The sequence below is a fragment of the Octodon degus genome, unplaced genomic scaffold (genome assembly GCF_000260255.1).
Source record: "Octodon degus isolate 3935 unplaced genomic scaffold, OctDeg1.0 scaffold00054, whole genome shotgun sequence".
Classification (NCBI taxonomy): Eukaryota; Metazoa; Chordata; class Mammalia; order Rodentia; family Octodontidae; genus Octodon; species Octodon degus.
The window spans coordinates 11,870,438-11,882,990 of NW_004524630.1; the positions used below are offsets into that span (position 1 = coordinate 11,870,438).

Sequence of the window (12,553 nt, forward strand, 5' to 3'; positions counted from 1 at the left end):
TAAAAAAAAAAAAAAAAACACTCCCTCAGCAGCAATAAAACACCAGGGAACAGTTACTATGAGTCTGGTCCACACCTTGTATGATCTTCACCAATGTAGGGCAGGTAAATCGATCGCTTCCACTCTGCAGGTAGGAAACTGCAGCTGGAGGAAGTTTAAAGGTCTCAAATCAAGAAGGAAGTAGTGCGGTCATAGTTTAGATCCAGGGCTGCCTACTTGAGCTTCAGTCCTCAACTCAGGCCCTTGTGCTTGCCAGGGAAGCGCTTATTCTACTGAGCCATCCCCCCCCCCCCAGTCAGTATAAAAAAACAACCTGAGAATACAGCTTGAGAAGCGAAGGGACACCAGATGCACGCTCCCAGCCCTGGGGCCTAAGTTGCTAGGATGAGCAGCCTAGCTGGGGGTGCGGGTGTGTGCAGGCTCAAGGTCATTTGGCAAGGATAGCAGCTTGGGACTCTTCCTCTTCCCAATTTATCACTGCATCAGCCCTTTCATAAATGGAAGGAAGAGCCATCTGCTTTCCTGGAAATGCTTCCAACTGGCTGCTAAGAGACTAAAATTGTCCTAACACAGGGCCTATCAGTCTGCATTCTTTAGCAGGCTCTAGCACCCCAGCCATCAGCAACACTATTAAGGTGCCGAATACAAAGCAGTTTCTAATTGCCCAGCACCACTCCATTGTAGGGCAGGGCAGAGGCAAACTTCTGCCTACCTACTCACTGCCAAGGGTACACCACTGAGCTAGGAGGAGACGGAAAGACTAGCACCGTCCTGCCCTGCTGTCCTGCTCCCTACAATCCAGGCTGAGAGGCAGTGACCAGGTCTCTAACCAGAAAGGACGTGGGGAAATGGAAGCAAAGGAGAATCCCAACAAGTGCTTTCTCTATAGGGCCAGGTTCAGCCCTAAGCACTGCGGAAACACAGCAGGTGCTCATGAAGTTTTGCTGAATGTGATACGGCCAAGTCAGCAATCGCTGGGCAGACCCTGGGGGTTGTGCAAGGAAACCCTGAGAGTCACAGCTGCACTGGGGCCAACAATACCACGCATGACTCTGGCAGCCCAAAGATTTACAAAGACCCCATGAAGATGACCACAGAGCTTTCAGAAAAAAAGCAGGGTTTCACAGAAACACTCAACAACGACACAACTACCCAGGCCCCAAGCAGAAAACTGGCAGTTCAGACTTCAAAATGTTTTCCCAGAACACGAGTGACAAGAGTTTAACTCAGGACAGAGTTTATGGCTCTCAGCTGTCTAGTCTGCCTATTGTCACAAGCACAGTTTCCAAACACTAAGGTCATGGTTAGGCAGCATGTGGAAGATGCCTGGTCTAAAAGGCGCCCCGCATTCCCCTCTCCCAATCATCTGGGATGCACCAACAGCTCCAGGAACCAGGAGTTTTCTATGCTGGCAAGAAGTCTCGCCATATTTGAGCCATTTGAAATGTTAAAAGTCTCAAGGGTTCAATTTGACATAAAAGACCAAAATCCTTCCAGAGTTTTCACCCAGCGATTCTTAGCATTTTCCCTTGGGCTCTTAGCATTAATCAGTGGCCACAGCATCTCGGCTGCCTTCCTAACAACCATCTGCGTGGCTGTCTGAAGCCACTGTCCTCCACTTGAGCCTAGCCTTGAGCCATTTTGTGCTGAATGGAGAGGCTACTGGGTCTTGCCACTCTCTAGCCTGCAGGTGTTCACATGGCTACCCGGCCTCTGATCCTCGAGGCCTACCTAACAAATCCCCTCGCGTAATAATATGAAAACCCTACAGCTACCCAGATTGTCTCTCCAGCCCCATGGCTTTCAGTGCACTCATACTGTACAGGCTGTTGATGGCACCCAAATATTTATGTCCTCTCTTGAACTTGCATAACCAATCGTTTATTTGACGTTTCTACTAGGTGTTTCCCAGGCATCCCAAATTCAACATATACAAAACTAAGCTCCTAGTTCCCACACTTGACCCCAAGCTCCTTCTTCCTTGGTATTCTACATCTCGGAGACAGCACTGCCACCTACAAGCTGTTCAATCTAAGACCCTGGGAATTACCCTCATTTCTAACACATCCCCTATGCAGTCCTTCAGAAAATTCTGCCTGTTCTACCTTCAAATACAGCACAAATGTGGCCACTTCTCACCGCATCTTTTCTACCCTCCTCTCACCAATGTCACCATCCCCACTCACTTTAGATGACACTAACTCCTCTTCCAGCCTGCTCTCCTGATATCCTCCCCTGCAGAATACTTTCCACACATGGCCTACCAGGTATGTGACCTGTATGTCGCCCATAATCATGTCCCACACTTCCCACTAAGCCCACAGGCTCTGACAGCCTGGCCTTGTCCTTCCCACTCTCCCCAGGCTGCGTGTGACTGCTGTTTCCCAGGCTTTAATCTTTGCTCCCTCACTGCCCTTTTCTGACACCTAAGGAGGGAGCGCCTCGCTTCCCAGCTATAGCTCAAGGTTCATGTGCTAAATAAAGCGTTGGTCCCCAGCTTGGTGCTGCTGGGTGTCAAAGGCTGCCCACCTTCAGGAAGTGGGATCTAGTGGGAGATCTTCAGGCTTCTCTGGGGGCGCCCTTGAAATTCACCTTTCCCCCCTTAAGTTGTTTTTCTCAGGTATCTGGTCAGAGACCAAAAGGTAACAAGTACAGCATGTCAGGATAAAAGCAACGCAATGGCCTGCAAGGCCCTAGAATTATGTTTTACAAACTTTTTGGTCTTAGGACTCATTTATGCATCTAAAAATTATTGATGACTCAAACAGCAATCAACGTATTTATGTGAAATTAAAACAATTTTTTTCTTTTCGTTTTGTTTTTCTGAGACATGGTCTTGCTATGCAGCTCAGGCTAGTCTTTTTATTTTTGTTCTGTTTTGTTTTTGTTTTTTTTTTTAAGTTAAAAATTCCTTAATTTTTTGTTCCTGGTACCACTACCACAATTTACAGGGCAATATACCTGATGTAATGAAAAGAAAGAAAAAGACAAAGCTACAAGAGATAAAAGACCTCAGGAATGCACATCTAATTGACACTACATTGCATTAATCAATCGCTGCACTTTTTGCAAACTGTGGCTATGACAGCCCTGAACCAGAAGGGTTTCCTGTTTAAGCTGCAGCATCTTTTCTGACTATGGATCATCGTTCCTTCTGTGGCAGATTTTTACAGTTCCTCTAATGCATTTGGGACGACTGTCTCAAAGTAACCTGCAGCTTTCCTGACAACTCCTCGCTCTCTCTCCTGCTAAGAACTGTAGCCCTTTTCTGTTGTTTTTTAAAACCTTCTGCTACCATATCCACCACTTCTACCACCGGATCCATAACCACCACCATAGGGACTGCCAGAGCTTCTTCCACCAAAACTGCCCCCCTTCGTGGGTCCATAATTTGACTGTTGCTGTCCACTGTAATTTCCAAAATCATTATAGTTCCCACCACCACCATAGTTCCCACCACCAAAATTTCCTCCTTCGTTGTAGCCATCATATCCTCCTCCTCCACCACCACCGTATCCACCACCTTGGTTTCCACATCCTGGTCCACCACCACCATACCCTGCTCTACTACTGTAACCAGGACCACCACCACAGTTCCCACCATCACCTCCAAATCCATTATATCCACCATCACCTCCTCCATAACTACCTCTACTGCCACCTCCTCCACCACCGTAACCTCCTCTTCCACCACGGCCAAAATTCCCTCCACCACCTCCAAAGTTTCCTCCACGATCCATAAAGTTGCCAGATCCACCTCCACGGCCTCTTTGTGATCCAGCACACTGCATCTCTTGTTTACAAAGGGCCTTTTTCACTTCACAATTATGCCCATTAATAGTGTGGTATTTCTGAACAACAATTTTATCAACTGTATCCTGATCATCAAAAGTTACAAAAGCAAATCCTCTGCCTGTCTTCCATAACTTCTATGGTTTCAATCTTGCCATATTTTTCAAAGTAGTCTCTCAAATTATATTCTTCTGTATCTTCTTTAATACCACCAACAAAAATTCTCTTCACTGTTAGACGGACACCAGACTTTACTGAGTCCTCTCTAGAAATAGCTCTTTGGTCCCACTACACGCCCATCAACTTTGTGTGGTTGAGCACACACTGCTGCATCCACCTCTTCAACCAAGAGTAAGTCACAGAACCAAAGCCTCAGGCGCGTTCTGTTTGAGGACCTCGCATTACCACACAATCTGGGAGTGGGCCCCACTTCTCTGCGTGTTCTCTTCAACTATCATTGGTAGTTTCAGAACTCAGACCACCAATAAACAGCTTCCTCAATTGCTCTGTCTGGTTCCTTTGGATCATGGCCCTCCTCCCCCAGGGGCGACGGGGACAGCTGAGTCGGGCTGGGGGCAACCGGGTGGCGGTTTTACCTCCATTTTGAGTCAGGCCAGTTTTGAGCTCACTTTGTATGTAGCCCAAGCTGGTCTTGAACTCACAATGATTCTCCTGCCTCAGCCTCCTGAATGCTAGGAAAATAGGCACATACACCACCACCCCTAGCTTTAAGATTTTCTTACTGGTTACCTCACTGTAAAATAATCTATTACATATTAGCATCATTTGCATGCTCTACAAAAATAAACATCAATTACTTTCTAAAACCAAAACTGTATGTGAAAAATGACAGGCTTTTTACACTTTTGCAGATCTCTCTAATGTCTGGTTTCAGAGGACAGCTGCATTCTGGGACCTGCTTCTGCATTCCATTTGCTGTGACATGACACATCACAAGCCTGTAGAAAGCACATGCACAGAGAGCACGTTGGCCAAGCAATGGCCGTGACTCATCCACATGGCTGACACTGACAAAGGTTCTATAATCTGAGGTACAGGATCTCAGGATAAATCCTGAGGACATTTCACTGACCTTCTCAGACCAAAAAGCTACAACTCTTATTGCACAGGTCCTGCTTCACCTTGGTCTTAACCATCCAGTAGAAAAGTATAAAAACGAAGTATAAGAAGTAAAGCCATGCTGTTATGTTGAGCTGTGGGGGACTCAGGTCAATAATTTCTGACATTGCCAGTTAAACAGAAGACCCAGTGTTATTACGGGCTACTGGACTCTTTTGGAATATTTTGCTGAGTTTACACACCTATAATATTCAATAACGGAACTTAGAAAAAATGGGGTATACAGATGAATGTCCATTTTGTATCCGTGTATTCAAAGTGGTTAGGATAGATATATAGTTGCATTCTCTTAATGAATAGAATGATTTGTTCTAATGGTGTTTGTAAATAGGATCTCAAGTCTGCATCTTGTATAGCAATTAACCACTAAGAAGAATATATGCAGTGTATTATTTATTGAAACCGTACTTCCGATTTGATTTGAAACTGTCTCATTGCTATGTTTATCAATAAAATTTTGAAAAAATAAAAAATAAATTTTTAAAAAAAGCACATGAACAAACAAAACTGGACAAAGAAATAACTTCACCTCAGTATGTTTACAGAAATAGTTTTGAAAAGGGTACGGTGGTGCATGCCTGTAAGCCCAGGTACTGGTAGGCTGAGGCAGGAAAATCACAAGTTTGAAGCCAGCCTGGGCAACTTAGCAAGACCTTGTTTCAAACAAACAAGCAAATAAACAATTCAAAAAGGGGCTGGGCTGTAGCTCAGTGTGAAGGCCCTGGGTTCAATTCCTGGTACCCAATAATCAAACAAATAAGGGCTGGGGCTGCAGCTCCACAGCAGAGCACTTGCCTAGCACGTGTGGAAGGTTCAATCCCTAGGACCACAATAACTGCCAAGCTGTTTCGAACTGTGGATGCCCTAAATCATCTCAGGGAGCCTCTGTGAGATCTGCACCCTCACCCCTCATCCTTCAGCGCCTCCACCTCCACTCCTACCGCTGACCCACCTCCTGGCCGCTCCGCGCACACTGCAGCCTTGGTGCTGCTGCTCCTTCTGTCTGAAAATTCTTTGCCCCAGAAAATTCTTTGCTCTTCCAAAAAAGCACCACTGGGCATCTATTATGTGTCTAGCATTTTCCTACGCTCTAGAAATAGTACAGCAGTGCACAGAGGAAGCTACCCTGCTTCCCAGGTGGCAAGCTCTGTTAATACAACTGCCTTGTCTACTTCAATGTCCACATCTCAGTGCAGACCTCTCTGCCCACAGCGCCTAGGACCTCCGCTTCCAGGCAGGGTCTGCAGCTCAGCGCGAAGAGTGGGTGCTCAGACCGGAGAGGCTGTGGACTCCGCTCCTGCACCAAACAACAACAGCAACTGAACACTTACCTTCTTTCCCTGGTGCTCTCTGAAATACCCCACTTGGCACACTATACACAGCCCTTATTTTTTGTCTCCCACCCGTAGAATGGAGGTCTCTTGAAAGTTAGGACGCTGTCATTTTGTTCACCCCCAGCAGGTGCACAATAGGTAGCACTCCAGGGAAGGGATGGGCAGGTGAGTGAACTTCTCCAGTCTGCCCAGGTGTTTGGGGATCAAGACAGAATTCTCTGAAGCCATGAAACAGATGTCATCCTAAGTGAAAATGGGTCAAGCAAGTGCCACCAGGTTGGGGAGAATCCATAGAAATGCGGGAATCCTGTAGAGGGGCACCTGCTGCCCGAGGAGAAAAGTGTTCCTCTGATTCACTAGAGCCCTTTCCTTTGTGCACACAACTTGCCCTGCACCTGCCTCAACACAGACAGCCTGGGCCTTGGCCTTGCGTGAGGAGAGTGGGACAGGAGCCAGAACCTGGAGGCAGCACTGTTTCAGCAGCCAAATAGTTTCAGAGTAAGTGTCCCCTATAAAAGGAAACTGACTTCTAGAAAAGAATGGTGGCATCAGAGTCATGAAATGCTATACAAGATCCCCCAGCCCCCAGGGAGATAAGTGAAGGACTTGTACTGTTTCTGACTTCTGTGTGCGTTTGTATAATCTGTGTCAGAAAACCATGAAGCTGTCATGGGGCCAGGTGTCTCAATGACAGCACTTCTCCATTCACAGCAGGATGACAAAGAGGACCCAAAGGCTTACTGTGTACCCCACCAGCTTCACAGAAGGCCACCCAGAGGCTGAGTGAAGGTGGGGAGGCAAGCGAGAGGAAAGCTGGACACCAGAAACACTGGCCTCCCAAGTAGAACATGGATGGGACAAAAACAGCTTTGTGCCCTGCTAGAGAAAAAGTCACAGTGAAGCTGAGCACTAGGGCTACATCTGCGCCATCATCTCCATCCTCGGGGGCCTCAGTGATGCCCAGCACCCCTTTCACGGAGCCCCACTGGCTCCACCAAGACTGATCTGCATCTCAGGTCACCTGCTCCATGCCCAACTTCCTGCCACTTTCAAATGCCCTGGTCTTTTACATGGTGGAGAATTAGTCTTAGGAATACTCTGGGTCCTCCACTCACCATCTGGGGAGGTGGGCTGGGGGCTTCCTGATCTCCATCTAACTCTGCCTCCTCCACTGCAGAGAAGCTTTCTACCTGTGTAGATCGCCCACCCCAGCCTCCTCATTCTCCTGTGAATCTGCAGTTCAGTGGCACTAAGTAGTCGTCACCCTCTGTCATTTCACTTCTACCAGCTCCTTCCCGTCCTTCCAACATGGCTCAGTCTCTCATCTTCAAACACACAGGCACCCACATCAGCACTCACAAAGCCCTTACCTGCATCCCTTCAGGCTACCCGCACTTCCAGAAGGACAATGGGATGGAGGCATCCGCTCCTCTCTCAGCAGGTTTAAGCCTCATAAAGATCGTTTTCTTTTCACTTCCTTTCCAGCCTGGCTTTAACCAACCCTGCACTGAGGCTGGCTGTGGCTCTCTAACTAAGAAAGGCTCAGCCCTTCGCTCACTTGTTGCCCTCTGCGGTTCTTCCCAGATTGCCTGCCCCCTGCTCCATGAGACTCGCCTTCCGCTAGTCCCAACGGTTCCCGTCACTCCCCGAGTCTCTAAGGCTCTCATTCTTTCATCTACTTCCCTAGCAAAAAAAAACAGGATGACCCTCTACTTTCATCCTTCTGACCTTGCTCTTGAAATCCAAATGCTACCAAACACCCCATCCACACATCCCTCAGGAACCCTAAAATGAGCAAGTCCCAAACTGAATGACTCTGTTCTCCTCCCCTAGTCCCTGGATATAGCCAGACATGACCTCTCACCAAGTAGAAATGTGGGGCCATCTCAGACCCTTCTCTGTTCTTTAACTCCCTCAATCGGATGTGCTAGTTCTAACCTTCTAGGACTTTGACTTTACAGAGTTCAGACTACAGAACGGAGTACAAGAGTGCTCTCTATCATTAGCCTGGTGGAAGCAGCAAGAAAGCTTATCAGAACAGCCCCTTCAACTTCAGCCCTTTTTGGGGCCAGTGAGCTAGCTGAGCAGACTAAGTGCTTGCTTTGGCAGGCACAGGGACTGGTGTTTGATCTGGTCCCACAAGGAGTGCTGGTCCTGCCCTTGTGGTGGCCCACACCTATAATCCCAGTGCTGGGGAGGCTGAAAATAGGAAGATCATCACAAGTTCAAGCTGAGTAGTGAGACCTTATACCAAGTACATAAATGGAAAAAAAAAAAAAAAAAAAAAGTCCATCTTGAGCCCTTTTTAATCCTGAGTGCTAATGTATTCTTTCTTAAGAGCCAAGGAGACCCTCTGCCTATTTCAGTCCTCCATGAGTTCAAGAAATAATCAAACTCAACAAAACTGCAAAGAACTGTTAAGATCTAGCACCAGCCTTAATTTCTACACTTGCAACGCACACCATTTTCTGCTGGATGTGGTACCGCACGTCTATAATCCCAGAACTCAGGAGGCTGAGGCAGGAAGAGTGCTGCAAATTTGAGGCAACCCAGGCTACCTACTTAATAAGTTCAAGTCCATTCTGGGATACATAGCAAGATCCTGTCTTTAAAAAATTGCTTTTCTTCAGATACTCCCCAGGAGCCTTCTTGTCTTCGCCTGCAGTGCACCCCTGGCCTGTGTGCCCCTCCACCTCTCTCCTTGTGCCAGGGTTCACTGAGGCCACACTGCCTTCCCACAGGCAACCTCGTCCCTCTCACCTTGGTGCACGCCCCCCTTTCAACACTCACCCCCTCACTCAGACTCCTTGTCCACCCGCCCACAGGCCTGCGTGCTGTCCTCAGCAAGAAACAGCCTGCATTCCTTCATACCACAGTGCAGATGCAGGCAGGAAAGTTGGTACTAAGTACAGCAGGTACCAGGAAAAAATGAAAAACAGAACACAAGGCTTGCTTGGGGCCACAATGGCTAATGTCACAGAACTATAAAAGGTGGAAAGAAATTTACATGATGAGGGGCCAGGGAGATGGCTCAGGAGAATAAGTGCTTCCCTGGCAAGCACAAGGGTCTGAGTTCAATCCCCGGTTCCACCAAAAAAAAAAAAAGAAAGAAAAAAGAAATTTACATAATGAGTAGTATATTAATGGCTTGCTGATTAAGATGGCGACTTCGTAAGCAGGGAGGAGAAGACAATGCCGGGTTCCTAAGGCAGTGATGGTGAACCTTTTAGAGACCAAGTGCCCAATCTCCAACCCCAACCCACTTATGGGGAGCATAAAGCACCAACACTGCAATTAAATCTGGACACTTAAGTTTTATTTTAGAAAAAACAACATTGACATCTTTTGTCTTTAAAAATGCACAACAGAGATTTCAAGGATACAAACAGCTTTTTATTGAACGTTTGCTTGTGGCACCTTTTGCTGTTGTACGCGTGCTGACATGTGTCCAACCCTGGCCGGGGAGACTCCGCTCCTCGAGCGAGTGACGTAGACAGGGAGTGACGCAGTGCCGTCCCGCCGCATCTTAGACTTATAAAAGGGCTGCTGTTTTTAATTCACACTCCAGGAAGGTATTTACCTTTTTCACACAGCAGAGGCTCCCTAAGCCCCTGGTACTGTGGCTTGGAGGCTCCAAGAGTGAGGCAGTTCGAGGGGAAGCCTCACCAGAGGACCCACAGGCTCGTTAGAGACAGACACAGTGAAGACAGAGAAAGCGAGTGTAAGTAAACACTCGCAGGCTGGCAGCCAACAATGGCGGAGCCTTTGCTCTCCAGCCAGGCGGCCATGCACCCTCCTTCCCAACCTCACCCCCACGTCCTAAGCTAAAGGACTATCTGGCTTCCAGGCTCCATTCGATAGGGAACAGGATTGAGGCAGCTCTCAGCCCTTCTCTTTTTACCCAGCTATATCCAGGGAGAAACCTCAGCTGGTCTCTCCAAAGCAGAAACACTATAGGGCTGAACTGAATCCAGCTCAGCGGAATGTGCTTCCCCTTCCAGTTAGCTTAAGGACTTCGCATAACTGTACCAGGGAAGTGGGAGCGTCCTCTGGATCAAGGGCCTCTCAGGACCTACCCTCAGGGATTCCTGCTGGGCCCGAGGCTGCAGGCTGCTCCCACAGCAGCACTCGATTCCTTCCCACGGCCAGGAGGCTCATCTGCCCGGAGAAGAGACACTAAAGGACAGGGCACAACACCAAGCTTTCTTCCTTAGGCTTAAAAATATCCTGAATTCCCTAAACATACTCAGGAAGGGTCTTAAGGAGTCCACAGCCCACAACCTCGCCCTTGTTACACTCTCCCTGCCCAAGTGATGACTCCCTGTCCCTTGTCCGGAAGCATACTGAAGCACAGCCAAAACTTTAATTTCTTTTCTCTCAAAGACCAATTGCCAAAAACCAACTGCCATGAACTCCTGGGCTCCAAAATTCCAACTGCTCTGGGCTCAAAGCCAGCAAGCTACCAGGGTTTTTCTATAAGCACATAAATTTTCACTCAATTCAGCACTGGTGAGATTAGAGAGCACGGACCAAAGAAGGCCTACAGGCGGCTACCCTGCCCTAAAATGCCAGCACCTGGTGGCCGAGAGGCCTGGCATCCCCTCGCCCTCCGCAAGCTGGCAGCAGATTCCAGGCACAGGTAGCTCTCTACCCACCACCTGACTTCCTAAAACCCCTGTCTAACTCCTCACAGGCATAGGATGGCTGTCAGGTGACCTCTGGCTCCAGGACATACAAGGTAAAGGCTTATTTCCTGAGCAGAGAGCTACAGCCTGAGGGAATCCAAATGCTCCCTAGAGGCCCTTAGAAAGCATTATCACTGCTGGCAGCCCTCACCAGCTGTGGCGGACGCAAGTCTCATTCTGAGGAAGCCATCCTTAGAGGAAGGCGAACAGAGGCCACCTGCCACCTCACAAGCTGCTGTACCTGTGGCCAGTACCACAGCATGCCAAGCATGGCCAGGCTGACCCAGATGCCCCTCGCCCCTCGCTCCAGGTCATTCACAGGCTAAACAGGCCTCTTTGAGAACTACTGCTCACTTGGGGGCAGGGAAAAGAGAAGGTGGTCTGACCAACTCTAGTACTTGGTCTGAACACCACACAGTAGACAGAATGTGGCCCTGTGTTTTGAGGACATCTGCAGAGGCCCTGAGCATCTCCTCCACAGGTGAGGGCAGCAGGAATCCAGCACAACAGCAGGAGATGATGTGAGCGCAGCACCTTCTGGGCTCTGCCCACCTCCCCGCTCCATGCGGGGCTTCCACCCTAGTGAGCCAGGGCCTGTCTGTTTACTGGGAACCTAGCAGGTGACAAGAGCAAGCGTACAGTGAAGAGGGACAGGGGCTTTATCATCACAGGGCTGATGGCTCAAGAGCTGTCAGTAACAACCAAATGTGAATGCCACCGCCATCCAACTGGCAGAGAGGCATCAGCAGTGAAGGCGGGAAAAAATGCCACCTCACTTTCAGTCACTGAGGGAATTCTGTTGTTTTGCTTTTTGGTCCCAGACATTGAACTCAGGACCCTCTGCTTACCAGGAAGGCACTGGACTGCTGGGAATTGCGGGGAGGGAGGCAGACAGAGGAGCACAGTAAACCTGCAGAGTGTACAGTCACCTGAAATCACAACCCACCCACAGGACAACTGCTCCTCTTCTACTTTGAGAAAGGCCAAACTGAGAGATTTTATTTCGCAGAAATACATTCCCTGCTTACCTATAAGCTGGTGTTAACAGAGCAATAAATCTGACCATACAGCAGGGGTAATGTCATAGGGTCTGACTCTACCACTGCCCAGGCGCCTGGCCTCTGGACCCTGCAGGGCCTGGGCTTTCCCTGCTCGCTTACTCCTGGTCAGTACTCCATCCGTGCTAACAGCTGGCTGCTGGGCCCAAGCGAAGACAAGGACCACACGCTGACAGCACAGCCTCTGCCTCGAAGCCTTCTACTGCCATGCAGCTTACAGTTCCACCTGACCGTGCCGTGTGGCAATCAGTTACTTTTGCTAAATCTGCCAAGATCTGTAACCATCACAATGTAGTTTTAAACCATCTCCATCACCGTAGGGAGGGGGGCCTAAAAGATTTTTTAAGGACTAGGGATATGGCTCAGCAGCACAGTGCCTGCCTGCCAAGCGTGAGGTCCTGAGTTTGATTCCCGGTGCCAAAAAAAGTTCTTAAAAATTTTTTATCAGCACATGATTGTAGTACACGATAATTATGTGCATCATGGAAAGTTGGTACATGTATAGGACACATCTTAATTCTTTTTACTTCCCTCTGTGGGGGGA

General features: G+C 48.5%; 1 protein-coding gene across 23 annotated transcripts in view; it reads right to left on the reverse strand.

Moving 5' to 3' along the window:
* Mical3 (microtubule associated monooxygenase, calponin and LIM domain containing 3) overlaps positions 1-12,553 on the reverse strand; it is a 218,064-nt gene that overhangs the window by 122,097 nt on the left and 83,414 nt on the right. Inside the window, exon 1 of one of the 23 annotated variants that reach the window (XM_023717699.1) lies at positions 6,264-6,325. The exons of the other annotated variants lie outside the window; for them this stretch is intronic. The gene's annotated coding sequence lies outside the window, so the exon portion shown is untranslated. Of the gene's footprint in view, positions 1-6,263; positions 6,326-12,553 lie in introns of those variants that run through there. 23 annotated transcript variants of the gene reach the window in all.